Source organism: Ambystoma mexicanum, chromosome 9, assembly GCF_040938575.1.
Source record: "Ambystoma mexicanum isolate Mex_15411 chromosome 9, UKY_AmexF1_1, whole genome shotgun sequence".
Classification (NCBI taxonomy): Eukaryota; Metazoa; Chordata; class Amphibia; order Caudata; family Ambystomatidae; genus Ambystoma; species Ambystoma mexicanum.
The window spans coordinates 1,429,992,479-1,430,007,734 of record NC_090931.1 but is presented as its reverse complement, the minus strand read 5'-3'; the positions used below and the strand labels follow the sequence as shown (position 1 = coordinate 1,430,007,734).

General features: G+C 48.8%; 1 protein-coding gene across 1 annotated transcript in view; it reads right to left on the bottom strand.

Moving 5' to 3' along the window:
• The window catches only part of VIL1 (villin 1), a 426,415-nt gene extending 413,086 nt beyond the window's left edge, over positions 1-13,329 (bottom strand). Inside the window, exon 1 of the mRNA XM_069616842.1 lies at positions 13,225-13,329. The gene's annotated coding sequence lies outside the window, so the exon portion shown is untranslated. The remainder of the gene's footprint in view (positions 1-13,224) is intronic.
• Positions 13,330-15,256: the final 1,927 nt, after the last annotated feature.

The following is a 15,256-nucleotide window of genomic DNA, read 5'->3' as shown; positions in this document are numbered from 1 at the left end:
CCAAGAAGAGGTCACGTGCTGGATGACGAACGTGAACTAGAGACGTAATGGGTCTGTAAAAGGGAGGGGGTCAGGTGAGGGAGTGGTTGGTGGGCGAATGACTCGCAAACCAACGTTCAACCTTTCTGCCATGCTCTGCAACCCTGGGCCCTAATCTACAGAGGCGGATGGCAGATCTGTGCCAAGCATCTTACCCTGCCTCTGATAAGAGGCTCTCGCCTGCAGGTTCAAGTTTCCAATAATTTCCAGCCAAAGGACCCCCTCTAAACGGATTAGAATCCTACATTACATTCTCCCCTCTGTGTAGTGAGGTTGTCCAACTCCAGGCCTGGAGGTTCGGATCTATGACCCCCCCCCATTCATATTCATGAGATAAATTTGCATACAATGATTCTAACCTTATGCAAATTTCTCCTCATGAATATTGATGAAGGACATCCTGAAAACCCGTCCGGATCCCGGCCCTCAAGGCCGGCTACATCCACCGAGATTGTAAAGTCAGCCTGTAATCACTTTAATGCCTTCCAGAACTCGCTCACTATTCAATTCAAGAACCCACCCTCTATCAAAGGGAAGTCACCAGTGTACAGGGCTCACCCTTGTCTGTGTCTGTCTTGCTGGTCAGATAACTCAGTCCAATAAGCACCTGCTGCAGTGTACAGTGTTCAGCCACCAGCTCAGAGTTGTGAATCCTGGCAGCCCTTCACCCTTCCATGGTAAGCAACGTTGGGCAGTCGTACCAACTAATATTAACAGTATAATGAAATGGCAAGTAAATATTACGTGAGCTACTTATCAACAGAACCGATCATGACTCTGAAATCAGAGTACAATACTTTTTATATCTGAAAAAGATTTGCAAAAGAAATATCACAAATTCTTTGGTGTCGGCTAGTGGCATTGCATAATGTGATGCACATTTTGGCCAAAAAATGTTCATATCAGGTATTGGAGTGGCAGGTGCAAAGATGGCAGATCAACTGCTTCCGGGTGAAGCTGGGGATCCAGGCTATGAATGGGAGATTCGAGGGTAGATAACAAGCGATGGGGAGATACACAGGAAACGGTGAGAGTGGCCACAATCCCTCCCCAATAGGCAGAAACGGGCAAGGCAATCAGTGAAATAATTCAGCCCCAATTTTATACACGCCAACGATGAACCTTGGCACACAGGGCTCCGCAGTGGACCGTTGCCGGCGTGAAGCCAAAGCAACATCCGGGGCAAATAACCATCCCTTGCCCAGAGGAATGAGCACCTGGAGACCAAAGGAATTGTGTGGATCAATGACCTTAAACCAAATAACAATATTTGCACCATAGCAGACCAAGGGGCCATGTCTAGGGGGACCGGAGAACTCCATGTTGCACCATAGCAGACCAAGGGCCATGTCTAGGGGGACCGGAGAACTCCATGTTGCACCATAGCAGACCAAGGGCCATGTCTAGGGGGACAGGAGAACTCCATGTTGCACCATAGCAGACCAAGGGCCATGCCTAGGAGGACTGGAGAACTCCATGTTGCACCATAGCAGACCAAGGGCCATGCCTAGGGGGACCGGAGAACTCCATGTTGCACCATAGCAGACCAAGGGGCCATGTCTAGGGGGGGGCAGAGAACTCCATGTTGCACCATAGCAGACCAAGGGCCATGTCTAGGGGGACCTGAAAACTCCATGTTGCACCATAGCAGACCAAGGGGCCATGTCTAGGGGGGGGGCAGAGAACTCCATGTTGCACCATAGCAGACCAAGGGCCATGTCTAGGGGGACCTGAAAACTCCATGTTGCACCATAGCAGACCAAGGGGCCATGTCTAGGGGGACCGGAGAACTCCATGTTGCACCATAGCAGACCAAGGGGCCATGTCTAGGGGGACCGGAGAACTCCATGTTGCACCATAGCAGACCAAGGGCCATGTCTAGGGGGACAGGAGAACTCCATGTTGCACCATAGCAGACCAAGGGCCATGCCTAGGGGGACCGGAGAACTCCATGTTGCACCATAGCAGACCAAGGGCCATGTCTAGGGGGACAGGAGAACTCCATGTTGCACCATAGCAGACCAAGGGCCATGCCTAGGAGGACTGGAGAACTCCATGTTGCACCATAGCAGACCAAGGGCCATGCCTAGGGGGACCGGAGAACTCCATGTTGCACCATAGCAGACCAAGGGGCCATGTCTAGGGGGGGGGGCAGAGAACTCCATGTTGCACCATAGCAGACCAAGGGCCATGTCTAGGGGGACCTGAAAACTCCATGTTGCACCATAGCAGACCAAGAGAACATGTCTAGGGGGACCGGAGAACTCCATGTTGCACCATAGCAGACCAAGGGGCCATGTCTAGGGGGGGGGGGCAGAGAACTCCATGTTGCACCATAGCAGACCAAGGGCCATGTCTAGGGGGACCTGACAACTCCATGTTGCACCATAACAGACCAAGGGGCCATGTCTAGGGGGACCAGAGAACTCCATGTTGCACCATAGCAGACCAAGGGGCCATGTCTAGGGGGGCCAGAGAACTCCATGTTGCACCATAGCAGACCAAGGGGCCATGTCTAAGGGGACCAGAGAACTCCATGTTGCACCATAACAGACTAAGGGGCCATGTCTAGGGGGGGCCAGAGAACTCCATGTTGCACCATAGCAGACCAAGGGGCCATGTCTAGGGGGGGCCAGAGAACTCCATGTTGCACCATAGCAGACCAAGGGCCATGTCTAGGGGGACCTGAAAACTCCATATTGCACCATAGCAGACCAAGGGCCATGTCTAGGGGGACAGGGGAACTCCATGTTGCACCATAACAGACCAAGGGCCATGTCTAGGGGGACAGGAGAACTCCATGTTGCACCATAGCAGACCAAGGGCCATGCCTAGGGGGACAGGAGAACTCCATGTTGCACCATAGCAGACCAAAAGGCCATGTCTAGGGGGGGGGGCAGAGAACTCCATGTTGCACCATAGCAGACCAAGGGCCATGTCTAGGGGGACCTGGAAACTCCATGTTGCACCATAGCAGACCAAGGGCCATGTCTAGGGGGACAGGAGAACTCCATGTTGCACCATAACAGACCAAGGGCCATGTCTAGGGGGACAGGAGAACTCCATGTTGCACCATAGCAGACCAAGGGCCATGCCTAGGGGGACAGGAGAACTCCATGTTGCACCATAGCAGACCAAGGGCCATGTCTAGGGGGACCGGAGAACTCCATGTTGCACCATAGCAGACCAAGAGCCATGCCTAGGAGGACTGGAGAACTCCATGTTGCACCATAGCAGACCAAGGGCCATGTCTAGGGGGGCCGGAGAACTCCACGTTGCACCATAGCAGACCAAGGGCCATGCCTAGGGGGACCTGGGAACTCCATGTTGCACCATAGCAGACCAAGGGCCATGTCTAGGGGGGCCGGAGAACTCCATGTTGCACTATAGCAGACCAAGGGCCATGCCTAGGGGGACCTGGGAACTCCATGTTGCACCATAGCAGACCAAGCGCCACGCCTAGGGGGACCAAAGAACTCCATGTTGCACCATAGCAGACCAAGGGCCATGTCTAGGGGGACCAGAGAACTCCATGTTGCACCATAGCAGACCAAGGGCCACGTCTAGGGGGGCCGGAGAACTCCATGTTGCACCATAGCAGACCAAGGGCCATGTCTAGGGGGGCCGGAGAACTCCATGTTGCACTATAGCAGACCAAGGCCATGCCTAGGGGGACAGGAGAACTCCATCTTGCACCATAGCAGACCAAGGGCCATGTCTGCGGGGACAGGAGAACTCCATGTTGCACCATAACAGTGCAAGGGCCATGCCTATGGGGACCAGAGAACTTCATGTTGCACCATAGCAGACCAAGGGCCATGCCTAGGGGGACCAGAGAACTCCATGTTGCACCATAGCAGACCAAGGGCCAGGTCTAGGGGGACAGGAGAACTCCATGTTGCACCATAGCAGACCAAGGGCCATGTCTAGGGGGAAAGGAGAACTCCATGTTGCACCATAGCAGACCAAGGGCCATGCCTAGGGGGACCAGAGAACTCCATGTTGCACCATAGCAGACCAAGGGCCATGTCTAGGGGGACAGGAGAACTCCATGTTGCACCATAGCAGGCCAAGGGCCATGTCTAGGGGGACCAGAGAACTCCATGTTGTCGGGGCACCACTTTTCTAGACTTGCGGTTTCACATTTAACAAACAAATGCACCCAGGGCATTGTAGTCTTCGCTATTTTAATGCCAGATATTGTGTGCAGTACCTCACACCAGTAATGTGTAAGGGATGACCAGGACTTGAGTGTGGGTGCCAGTGACACGGAGTCAGGTGGTCTTCGTAGTTTTAGGGCCAGCTTGAGAGGAAATGAAGTGCCAACATGTACAGAAACGCCACACCGGCAGGCACAGCCCAAGGGAACGCCGCACCGGCAGGCACAGCCCAAGCGAATGCTGCACCGGCGGCACAGCTCAGGGGAAAGCCGCGCCGGCCGCACCGGCAGACACAGCCCAAGGGAACGCCGCACTGGCAGGCACAGCCCAAGTGAACGTCGCACCGGCCGCACTGGCAGACACAGCCCAGGGGAACGCTGCACCGGCAGGCACAGCCCAAGGGAATGTCACACCGGCTGCACTGGCAGACACAGCCCAAGGGAATGCTGCACCAGCGGCACAGACCAGGGGAACACTGCACCGGCAGACACAGCCCAAGGGACTGCTGCACCGGCAGGCATAGCCCAGAGAACGTCGCACTGGCCGCACCGGCATACACAGCCCAAGGGAATGCTGCACCGGTGGCACAGCCCAAGGGAACGCTGCACCAGTGGCACAGCCCAAGGGAATGCCGCACCGGCAGACACAGCCCAAGGGAATGCCGCACCAGCAGGCACAGCCCAAGGGAACACTGCACCGACAGGCACAGCCCAAGGGAATGTCGCACTGGCAGGCACAGCGCAAGGGAATGTCGCACCGGCCACATCGGCAGACACAGCCCAAGGGAATGCTGCACCGGCGGCACAGCCCAAGGGAACGCTGCGCTGGCCGCACCAGCAGACACAGCCCAAGGGAACGCCCCACTGGCAGGCACAGCCCAAGGGAATGCCGTACCGGCAGGCACAGCCCAAGGGAACGCCGTACCGGCAAGCACAGCCCAAGGGAACGCTGCACCGGCAGGCACAGCTCAAGGGAACGCCACACCGGCCGCACCGGCAGGCACAGCCCAGGGAACGCTGCACCAGCTCTGACCATCCGCGTAGAAAGTAAACCGGGGCTTTCAGAGAAAGATATCGACGGGAACACAACACTTCAAAGCACTAAGAGAACAACTACCCGGTACTGTGGACTCAGCATACCAACAGTGGGGCTGAGAATTTGTAAGCAATACATAAACCCACCAGAACACCCTCTACCACTTTTGACTAAATCTCAATTCTCTCCACCTTGCTCACCACACACAAACTCAAACTAACCTCCCCTCGGAACCCGAATAACACATATCTAGACCTCTAGCTCCAGCTGACGTATTCCTCCCCTGGCCAATGCATGCCCTCACTACAAGCACGAGACCTCCCCTCTGGACAGAAAGCCCAAACCTAGAACACAAATAATCAGAGGGGAAGGAAAACAGGGCACTTGCCCCAGGACCCCTCCTTGGAGGGGGTGCCCCAAAATGCAGCCTGATCAAAAGAAGTCAGTGCTCATTGTTTAAAAACTGTAAATAGCACACATCAGTACACATCATGGTGTGCTGCTGACTCTCTGACCCTATTGTCTGTCTGTTGATGACAAACACATTCTGCTCTCATCCTGTAATGCTTTGGGAGTTCTCTCTGTGGTATACATTGTTTGCTCGTACACTACGGCACACCTGCTGCAGCATTCTCACCTTTCTTTGGTGATTATATTGATCATGCGCAATAACCTAAATTGAAATGCATATTAATAAATTGAGTGCAGCCATGGTTCAGAAGATAGCTCAGCGTGTTAAGCACTCATTGCAGAGATCCGTGTTCATATACAACATCGCAATCATCAAATTCCAGCAAGGCAGACTCAGCCTTTCCTATGTCTGAAGTTGAGAAGCCTCCATATGTATGTACTTTCTTTTATAGCACAACACGTGCTGTTATCACCAATGTACCTGCACCAGATACCGGTTACTATAGAAACGGATGCCGCCTCAGTATGCTGACGGTCTAGAAACTGGTTTGCTCATTTCTGGAGTTGTAAAACCTCGGCAGCCACCTCCAATGATGAGCATATAGTGTTAGTCCGGAGAGGTGATAAGGGGCCTGTTTGAAGGAATTTTTTGCACGGTTCAAAGTGACTTTGCACTGCTGAAAAGTGACTTTGCACTGCTGCCACAAACCCTGATACATGGAACTGTTGAAAGCATATTTCTGCCGTGCATAGTCATTTTTGCAGTGCATAATGACTTTGCACTCACTTTGCACTGCAAAAATACACTCAGCACAGTTCCATGAATCAGAGTTTTTATCGGCGGTGTAAAGTGACTTTTCAGCAGTGCAAAGTCACTTTGAACCGGGCAAAAAACTCCATGCATCAGGTCCTTGGTATCCAAATTCAAGACTGGCACCCAAGCGTTCATGTTTTTATCATGGCTTTGCCAGCAGATGATACAGTTATCCTGGGAAATCAACCTTTTATCAGTCACAGTACTGTGCTGCCCAAAGGTTTGCCGCCTCACATGCAGGTGGCAGTGTTTAGCTCATTACCTGATCTTTCTTTTTATGTGGCCATCCGAGTGGAAGGGGCTCAAGACAGATGAGAGCGGACCGGCCATCGCAGGCCTCTGGCAAACATATTTTAGGGTCTGCCTATTTGACACAAAACAGGGTTTGCCTTTTTTGTACAATTCAAAGGTTTTTCTGCACGTTCTCAAATGACGATTTCACAAACCTGGTATCTTCTAATCTCGATCCGCTCTCTATGCTATTTATTTATTTATTTATTTATTCACATTTGTAGAGCGCACAGCAGCCCGTAAACTAGCTATGGTATGAGTCGCTTGCTCTCTATGCTATGGTATGAGTCGCTTGCTCTCTATGCTATGGTCTGAGCCGCTTGCTCTCTATGCTATGGTATGAGTCGCTTGCTCTCTATGCTATGGTATGAGTCGCTTGCTCTCTATGCTATGGTCTGAGCCGCTTGCTCTCTATGCTATGGTATGAGTCGCTTGCTCTCTATGCTATGGTATGAGTCGCTTGCTCTCTATGCTAGGGTCTGAGCCGCTTGCTCTCTATGCTATGGTATGAGCCGCTTGCTCTCTATGCTATGGTATGAGTCGCTTGCTCTCTATGCTATGGTCTGAGCTGCCTGTCTATGCTGGATCATGTGCATCCATTAACGATGCCTTTCCTGTACTTATGCTAGAACACAAGTAGCCTCAAAGTGGAGTGCTGATCATACCCTTGAAATGCTACTTGTTTATTATCATTCTCATTAGAGCAAGAATAAAGAGGGTAGGGGGACTAAAAGCGAGTCCCCCATGTTTAGTTTGATCACTAAAATGATGGGTTGCGATATGGACTAGGGGGGCACGCGTAGTTATTCTGGATCCCCTAATTGCTTTGGTTCGGTGGAGAGGGGCCACAAAGGTGTCCGGGCCTTAAAAGGGCTTAACATGGCCCGTGACACGCAGGCAGAGCGCTGTGTACTTCAGACCAACACAAAGCACTGCAATCTTGCCTTTCCCTCTCCTCGCAACTAACCAATACTGCCGACTCTCTTTCAGACCCGCCAGAGCGCCCGGAGACCATGCCAATAGCAGCGGTGCATGGTACATATCCCAATAACGTTACCTAACATCTCAAGAACCTGCATTTAACTAGAAGCCTGGATCTGACAGGCAGTATAAGCGTTTGTGTCCAGGTTGTCCAACTCCAGGCCTCGAGGGCCAGATCCATGTTGGGTTTTCACGATACCCCTCATTAATATACGTGAGATAAATTTGCATATAATGATTCTAAACGTATGCACATTTTCCCTCATGAATATTAATGAGGGTTATCCTGAAAACCTGTTAGGATCACGACCCTTGGGGCCTGAAGTTGGACAAAACTAGAAGAGGAAGGAACAGGCTTCTCAACTACCAATCCTGCATTCCCCCCAAAAGAAACAACGGAAACTCCTCACATCCTCCTGTGACCAGACCACGGGCCCATATTTTTTTTTTTTTTTTTTATTACTTGATTTTAACCAAAAGAAAAGAAATGGTTTTTACAAGGTATAAAGAAAGAAGGAAAAGGGGGGTCAGCAGTTTCGCCAGTTTTTTCATCTTCGCTAGGGTCGTTTATTTGGATCAAGTTTCTGTAGTTTGTTTTAAGGCCGCTTCAAGGATCTTAACTGCCACTATAACCCATTTTGTTTTTTCCCCGGCGATCAATCTAAACCACCAAGTCTGTTCTTCTCTAAGCGCAGAATCCTGAAGTAGCGGCAGCAAGAATGTCGTTCGGAGGTAGGCAGTTTTAGGACAGTTTAGGATCAAATGTCTTGATGTTTCTGTAATATCTGGGTTTAGACATAGTCTACAGGTTTTATTCGCTACTTGGGTACGGATTGCTCGGACTTCTTGTGTATGTATCAGGTTTAGTCTTGTCCTCATGAAAGTTTTCCGAAGATTTTTGTTTGGAAATTTGATGCAATAATTCAGAGGACGGTTTAGGTTGTTAGTGGTAGGTGGAAGATGGCAGAGCAATTTATTGGCCGTTGCCAGATTACATGTGGTGATCCAGTCCTCATGTGCTACTTTGCTTTTGATTTTTTCTGGGTTTTGAATTAAGTCCTCGCAAGTGCAAGCAAGGGCTTTTAGTTTTAAAGTTAGTTTCTCTTCCCACAGGGTCAATGCTTTACAGCGCTCCGTCTTGAGTTCTTCTCGGATTATTTTGTATATCGGAAGCGAGTCCGGGTCGATGATTTTCCTTAGTGCTCTCATTTGGCTTTGTTCTAAAGATGCTGACAAGGATAGTAAGCCAAGTTCTCGTCGTATGGCTGCGATAGAGGCCGATTTTGGCAGTCCTAAAACAGCTTTCCAGAGGTATCCCTCTAGTTTTGGCCAGATGGAGTCGTGCATGTTGAGTGCTACATCCATTCCGTAAATCAAAGCGGGAACCACCTTTTGTTTGTAGAACTGAATTGTTGGTACTAAGGAAAATTTACCGTATTTATTGTCAATCAGTCTTATCTGGGTGGTGAGTGTTTTGACTTTTGCCCACAGAGCCAGGATGGATGAGTTCTCGTTTCTTGCTTCGTCAATCATGACACCCAAGTATCTGATGTTTGTGACTGTCTCAATCTTTACGTTGTCTAGAAACCAGGTATCAGCTGGATTCGGTTTTGAGCGCTTCTTTCCAAATATCAAGATTTTAGATTTTTCTGTATTTATTTCTAAGTCGTTTTGGGTGATGAATTTGGCCAGGTTTGTCAACTGCCGCTGCAGACCGACTTGAGTTTGGTCCATCAGGATCAGGTCATCGGCGTAGAGCAACCTGGACACCGCATTGTTACCAACTTTTGGAGGAAATACTCTCAATGAAGTTTGTGTATATTGGAAGTCGCCTAAGAATGTAATGAATAAGGCGGGGGCTAAAGGACACCCCTGTTTGACTCCTCTTGCAACCTTTACTGCTTCTGATAGCAGGCCTTGTCGGTTTAATCGAACTCGCATGGTTGTCTCTGTATGTAATGCGATTATTGGTTCTAATATTTCCTCTGGACACTTCCAGTTGGATAGTTTCGACCATAGTCTTTGACGGTTTACATTGTCAAATGCTTTAGATAAGTCGATAAATGCGAGGAAGACTTTTGGAGCTCCGTTTTTTACTTTGTCTTTGATAATGTTCAGGATCAAGATGTTTATACTTGTGGAGGCTGTCTTGAGAAATCCCGTTTGGAAGTGATCGGTGGAAGGAGAGGTTCTTGCCCAATTTTGAAATTTCGATAGGAGTAGGGTTGCAAATATTTTGCCCATGATGTCCAGTAGGGCTATGGGTCGATAATTCGCCGGATCATCTCTACTTCCTTTTTTAAAGATAGGTACAATAATGGTCTTTGTCCATGTTTTCGGGACTTGTCTGGATATTCTGCAGTCGTCAAAAATTTTTGTAATCAAAAGGGACCATTCCGTTGGGTTTTTCTTTAGGTCTATATTGGACAGTCCGTCAGGACCAGGTGCTCTAGATGATTTCAGTTTTGAGATTGCTGATTTGATTTCGTCTTGGACTGCTAGATTTATCCATGGTGCTTCGTTTTGATTTCCGACCACCATGTCAGAAGTGGAGGTAGGAGCGAATTGGGCAGAGTAGAAAGCTATCCATGATGGTTCCGGTATCGTGCTAAGGAGTTTGTCGTTGGTTCGGATGCCGTTATTCTTTATTAAAGCCCAAAAATCTCCAACACTTTTTGACGCTAAGGTTTTTAACATCTGTTCTGCGTCCTTTTGATAGAGTTCCGCTCTCCGGTGTCTTACCCATGATCTATAAGATCTGGTCGCCGAGGCTAGTGATTGTTTTGTGTTTTCGTTGGGATTTCTTTTAAAGTCGCGTTGCAATTTTCTCAGTTTTCTTCGTTTTTGCACTAGAACTTTGTCATATTCGTGGTGACCAGTTGTTACTGTTACTTTGCCAATTTTTTGCTTTTGTAGGTGAGGTGTAAAAAAGGGCAGGTAATTTGGCCTGGCCGGCGTGCCCGTAGCGGTTTGCTGAGCTTCGTTGTAGTTATTCGTTATATCTTTGATTTTAGCTGATGTGAGCTGAAGCCGCTTTTGGTTCGTTGCCAGATGTAGTTTTGATGTATAAAACGGTCGCACCGGGATTTTGGATTCCAGCGTCATGGTTAAAAGGTTGTGATCACTATCTTTCGTTTTATAAATCTCGAAGGTGGACGCGTAGGGTAGCAAAGTAAATGAAATGAAGATGTAGTCAAGTGTGGCTGTTGACGAGTCGCGTTCCCATGTTGGAAATGCAGGAAGTTGGCCTCTTACCATTGCCATGTTGTGGAAATTTCTTGAGTCCATCAATTCTAACCATAGGTTACCTCTTGTTTTTGCGGCTGTCGGAAGTGCTATGTTCCTAAAATGATCACACTTTGCGTTCAGGTCACCGCAAATTATGATGAAGTCGATGTAAAGTTCAGTGGTGATCTTATCTAGTAGGGTGGTCATTTCGTCGCAATATTCCTTATTTGTGTGTCTTTGCGGATTCCAATAGGTGTTAATGATAGCTAATTTTGATTTCTGGGTTCCTTTTATGTTTGTATCGGGATGGGACCATTCTGTCTGAAGAGCGAGGATTCCGTAGGTTTCAGCTATCTTTTCCTTGATATCAATTCCGGATCCTATTTTGATCGAAGTCAAAAGGCCAGATGATGGTCGTCCAAAAATGCCTTTTATAGCTGGTGATATTTCAGTGTCGTATCCGTCTAGAATTGGTTTTTCCCTCAGCCAAGTTTCTTGGAGGCAGATTATATCGAATTTTGCTAGATCTTGGGTTTCTGAGTTTAGCAGGTGGTCGTGGCCTCTTGTGTTCCAAGAACACATAGAGATGGTCAGGGGAGTGTCCTCGATGATTTGGTTCAGAAGTTTGTCCGAGGTTTGCTATGGTATGAGTCGCTTGCTCTCTATGCTAGGGTCTGAGCCGCTTGCTCTCTATGCTATGGTATGAGCCGCTTGCTCTCTATGCTATGGTATGAGTCGCTTGCTCTCTATGCTATGGTCTGAGCTGCCTGTCTATGCTGGATCATGTGCATCCATTAACGATGCCTTTCCTGTACTTATGCTAGAACACAAGTAGCCTCAAAGTGGAGTGCTGATCATACCCTTGAAATGCTACTTGTTTATTATCATTCTCATTAGAGCAAGAATAAAGAGGGTAGGGGGACTAAAAGCGAGTCCCCCATGTTTAGTTTGATCACTAAAATGATGGGTTGCGATATGGACTAGGGGGGCACGCGTAGTTATTCTGGATCCCCTAATTGCTTTGGTTCGGTGGAGAGGGGCCACAAAGGTGTCCGGGCCTTAAAAGGGCTTAACATGGCCCGTGACACGCAGGCAGAGCGCTGTGTACTTCAGACCAACACAAAGCACTGCAATCTTGCCTTTCCCTCTCCTCGCAACTAACCAATACTGCCGACTCTCTTTCAGACCCGCCAGAGCGCCCGGAGACCATGCCAATAGCAGCGGTGCATGGTACATATCCCAATAACGTTACCTAACATCTCAAGAACCTGCATTTAACTAGAAGCCTGGATCTGACAGGCAGTATAAGCGTTTGTGTCCAGGTTGTCCAACTCCAGGCCTCGAGGGCCAGATCCATGTTGGGTTTTCACGATACCCCTCATTAATATACGTGAGATAAATTTGCATATAATGATTCTAAACGTATGCACATTTTCCCTCATGAATATTAATGAGGGTTATCCTGAAAACCTGTTAGGATCACGACCCTTGGGGCCTGAAGTTGGACAAAACTAGAAGAGGAAGGAACAGGCTTCTCAACTACCAATCCTGCATTCCCCCCAAAAGAAACAACGGAAACTCCTCACATCCTCCTGTGACCAGACCACGGGCCCATATTGGAATCAAAATGTATATTTTTGATTTTTGTTAGAGTGAATTTCTTCGAAGAGAAACATTGTACAGAAGGTCATATTAGCAGCAGCAGTGATCCCAGTCCTGCTTGCTTTACAATAGACACAGAAAACAGACAAGGGATTAGGCAGGCGCCTACTGGTGGAGTGAGAGAGGCAGGAAACATTGAAAGGGGACTTATACACAGAGAGAAAGTTACATGAATAAAATATAGCGTGAAATTAACAAGATTTGCAAGGCAGATCCCCCAGAGCGCCAAGTGACCACGCAGCTACCGGTGACAGTGCACGGTGTAAGAGCCTTTAACATAACATAACATAGTTACACAAATAGGAAAGTAATCAATGGGCAGGACGACACCACAGGTGGGGGGCTACTTTAGACAATGGGGGCTTCTCCTGCGGGCAATCTTTCAGTCTGCCATATTGGGGATACTTTTAATTATGTAGGAAGTTGCAGTGTTGAGAAGAAGCGGTAGTGAGAGGCCTTCGCATTTTAACATTATTTCAAGTTTACAAACCCATGACTGCAACAGTCTCTGCTTTTGAACGAGATATTTCTCACAACAGCTTCGGGACAGCGGAGATTCTTAGAATGATAAATGCACTGCGAAAACAGCAACAGCTCTCTTACCTGCTGTGTCTACTCGTGGCCGCTCTGTCCTGACAACCCCACCAGTTCGTAGTTGTACATCGAAGCTTGCGACGGCACCGCCGTGTGCGTGCGCGCGCGTGCGTGTGTTTGCATGCAGGAAGGTTTGTTCTGAACCTACCACAGCCGCATTACTGCTGCTCCAGCGACCCCCTAACAGCAGGCCAGCCCCTCTCTGCTAATGAGCGGAGGCCAGGAGAAGGACAGATAATCAGGTCACGTTATTGGCTTGGCAAGGACAAAATGCAACCCCCACTTACAGAAAAAGGCCATGTGAACCCCGAGTTGTGCACGGTGTTCAGAGATGGGCTCGGCCGTCAGGGGAGATGGAAAGCCACGCCACACTTTTTGTTCAATTAAACAAACAATATTGGTTTATCTGTATTTATTTATGGTTAAGTCTTAAAGTGCCACCTGTGAACAAAGTCAGCCAGTACCAGGCAACAAGACTAGCACAGGCAAACAGCAACCAGTAACAGGCAACAAGACTAGCACAGGCAAACAGCAGCCAGTAATATGCAACAAGGCTAGCACAAGGCACACAACAGCCAGTAATAGGCAACTAGGCTATCACAGGCAAAAAGCAGCCAGTAACAGGCAAGAAGGCTAGCACAGGCAAACAGCAGCTAGAAATAGGCAAAAAGGCTAGCACAAGGCACACAACAGCCAGTAATAGGCAACTAGGCAATCATAGGCAAAAAGCAGCCAGTAACAGGCAAGAAGGCTAGCACAGGCAAACAGCAGCTAGAAATAGGCAAAAAAGGCTAGCACAAGGCACACAACAGCCAGTAATGGGCAACAACAATATTACAGGCAAAAAGCAGCCAGTAACAGGCAAGAAGACTAGCACAGGCAAATAGCACCAGTAATAGGCAACAAGGTTAGCAAAGGCAAACAGCAGCCAGTAACAGGCAACAAGGCTAGCACAGGCAAACAGCAGCTAGAAATAGGCAACAAAGCTAGCACAAAGCAAACAACAGCCAGTAATAGTCAACACGGCTAGCACAGGGAAACAGCAGCCAGTAATAGGCAACAAGGCTAGCACAGGCAAACAGCAGCCAGTAATAGGCAACAACACTAGTAAAGGCAAAAAGCAGCCAGTAACAGGCAAGAAGACTAGCACAGGCAAATAGCACCAGTAATAGGCAACAAGGTTAGTAAAGGCAAACAGCAACCAGTAATAGGCTACAAGGCTAGCACAAATCACACAACAGCCAGGAATAGGCAACGACACTAGTACAGGCAAAAAGCAGCCAGTAACAGGCAAGAAGGCTAGCACAGGCAAATAGCACCAGTAATAGGCAACAAAGTTAGCAAAGGCAAACAGCGACCAGTAATAGGCAACAAGGCTGGGACAGGCAAACAGCAACCAGTAATAGGCAACAAGGCTAGCACAGGCAAACAGCAGCTAGAAATAGGCAAATAGGCTAGCACAGGCAAACAGCAGCCAGTAATAGGCAACAAGGCTAGCACAGGCAAACAGCAGCTAGAAATAGGCAAAAAGGCTAGCACGGGCAAACAGCAGCCAGTAATAGGCAACAAAGCTAGCACAAGGCAAACAACAGCCAGTAATAGGCAACAAGGCTAACACAGATAAACAGCAACCAGTGATAGGCCACAAGGCTAGCACAGGCAAACAGCAGCCAGTAATAGGCAACAAGGCTAGCACAAGGCACACAACAGCCAGTAATAGGCAACAACACTAGTACAGGCAAAAATGAGCCAGTAACAGGCAAGAAGGCTAGCACAGGCAAATAGCACCAGTAATAGGCAACAAGGTTAGCACAGACAAACAGCACCAGTAATAGGCAACAAGGCTAGCAAAGGCAAACAACAAACAGTAATAAGTGACATGGCTAGCACAAAGCAAACAAGAGCCAGTAATGGGCAACAAGGCTAGCACAGATTGAACTCCTTTCGCAAACTGCATGACAATGTATGCATGCTGGGGGGTCTGCTTCTCTGTGCCACTCTCCACAGGGGTTGGGTGGAGTGCTGGGGTAGGCCTGTGTGT